This window comes from Amblyomma mixtum, chromosome 10 (assembly GCF_055824585.1).
Source record: "Amblyomma mixtum isolate Tamu chromosome 10, ASM5582458v1, whole genome shotgun sequence".
Classification (NCBI taxonomy): domain Eukaryota; kingdom Metazoa; phylum Arthropoda; class Arachnida; order Ixodida; family Ixodidae; genus Amblyomma; species Amblyomma mixtum.
The window spans coordinates 38,626,933-38,629,418 of record NC_143021.1 but is presented as its reverse complement, the minus strand read 5'-3'; positions in this window follow the sequence as shown (position 1 = coordinate 38,629,418).

Genomic DNA, 2,486 nt, shown 5'->3' with positions numbered 1-2,486 from the left:
GGCAGCGGCTTTCTACCCGTCGTGCTCGCACCTCGCACGCAGCATTTATGAAATTGCTTTGACTTGGCCTGGCCAGTTACGTGGTTACGTCTTCACAGTGGTGCGGCCGGCGTCGCCTCGCTGCTCGCACCGTTCACAGCCATACACGGCAACGCGTTCGCGCCGTTCTTCCACAGCCTGCCTTGCGTGCACCCGTGTGTACGCTGGTGCATTTTTTTTCATATATGTTTGGGCAATAAATTGTGGGTGCGCAATTAAGCGAGGGCGTAGGTTATGCCAGTAAATAGGGTAAGTTAGCCCCCTCGTTGGTTTAGCTGCGCAATTTTCCTAATTTTAAAATCCATCGGTTGGCGTGTATTGATTCATTTTGTTTTTGGTTCTGACATAGTATATTCGAGATTCTGCTGCACTGTTTTGACGGTTTGGTTGTGGCTATTAAAAAGTTATGCAGAACTGAAAGGCTTTAAAGTTTACTAAGCAAGTCCTGTGGCTCGAATTCTCGGCGCATTGTTCTGTGACAGAATCAGGCGAACAGCGCAGGTCTTTTTTCCTTATAGCTCTCACTGGCATGATACAATTAAGTGGATTGAGTGGCACAAATTTTGGTATCAAACCTATTTCTACACTTGTTTCTGTGGTGAGCTAGCTGACACTTGTTGCTGGTTTTGTTTTTAAGGTTTAACGGCAATATCTTTGTATTCTATATGGCAGTAGCTAGTTCTAGTCCACTTTGCGTCTAGTCATTATATCTACTGCAAGCCAATTGCCATCTGTGATCCATTTTTCACTTGTTTTCTCTGATACATCTAGTAGTAAACCAGTCTGAAACAGTTTACCGTAATTGTCTCGGCTAATGCTTTACCACTAGCGTCATAGTCACATATGTGGTGTTTTTGGAGTGAAGTGCTCTGGGTTTGTTTAATACAAATAAAACTATCCCCATTATGTTGTTTTTTTCTGAACTGAAGTTAATAATAGCTAATGTACTGCAACTACTGTTCGTAATAGCTGCCACATGTCTTTTTTTTATGAACCCTAGCAAATATCTTCAGACGAATTGCTGTCCTTTTAATTAATTCTGGCCTGTGGGATCCGTGATAAATGTCTATGCAGTTTTTGGACTAGTTGCAAAGAAAATTGCTCTCAGTTGCATTTAAATGTCGCCAGTCTGCTCCAAAAGTGCTCCGAAATAGCCTAAAAATTGCTCCAAACCTGCTCCAAAATAAGAATTTTGCTGCTCCAAAGCTGCTCCAAAATAAGACTTTTGCTGCTCCCGTGCCTGCTCCAAAAAACTGGAGCCTGCTTCCACCCCTGAATATGCACTCCATTGACTCCTCAGAAGCCCAAATCAGAGGGAAAAAAAAGGAATGGTAAGGATTTGTACCCTGCAGCTTGGGTGTAGTGTACAAACTACCGTTGTCTTGCAGAGCTGTCTATGTAGGGCAAACGGGGCGATGCCTCAACGTTAGGCTGAGTGAACACCGTAATTCCCTGAAAGATCATTACGGGAATCTTCCTGAGCATTGCCGAGAATGCAGCAAAAAAGAAGAGCAAAAGAAGAAAAATTGTGCACCGGTTTTTTTCTAGTACCCTCATACTTTTCAGACCTCACAATCAGCGCGTACACGAGGTAAGGGAGGCATATCATATTAGGAAATGTCGGAATCCGTGTATCAGCGAGCCCTCTGTTACCATGGCAGACCGTGAAATCGGCTTCTTAGCCTCAGCATTGCATTGACATCCTTTTCTGATAACGTATTTTTTAACTGATTCTTCCACAGTGATGAGTGGCGCTTGATGCTTACCGTTCCATTTTTTTTTTCCCTCTAACTTGGGCTTCTGAGGAGGGGCTGCGTGTTTGTGTTTATGTCGCAGGTGTTTTTCATCAGTAAGCGTGGGGATGATTGTGCAAGTGACCTTTATCAACCTGTATCAAAAAGAAGGCAGATATCTGAACTGCCCATGGTCCTAGATATGAGGAATCGAAGACATATAAGATGTGTTTCCTTTAATATGAGTTCAGTGGTGAGTCTGCACTTCTTGTGTGTGCAGTATACTGTGAAGATATGTCTGTCCCACTCGCCCAACAACCCACTCTTTTAAACTTACCAGTTGTTAGTAGCGTTCGTGTTTGCGCTGTCTTCCTCCTTTAGTCTTTTTTGTGCTACTTTTTTTATTCCAGTATGTGTCACCAACTAGCCCAGCATTAAGTTTTATTGAACCATATGGCTAGGGGTAGTTTATTTAGGGACAGGGGACAAATGCAGGCAAGAAAACAAGGATCAAGTTAAGTGTTTCAAGGACGATATTTTTCCGTACCAGCATTTTTCCGTAAAATTTTTTCTCCTACAAAGGAGCCTCAATCGTGAAATGCAAAACCAAAACCATAATGCATCAAAAATATAAATGACAGGATGCGTGCCCGACGGCCGGCAGGAATTAATCGCGCACATTAAAACAGGTTGCTAGGTCAATTTACTGGCAGA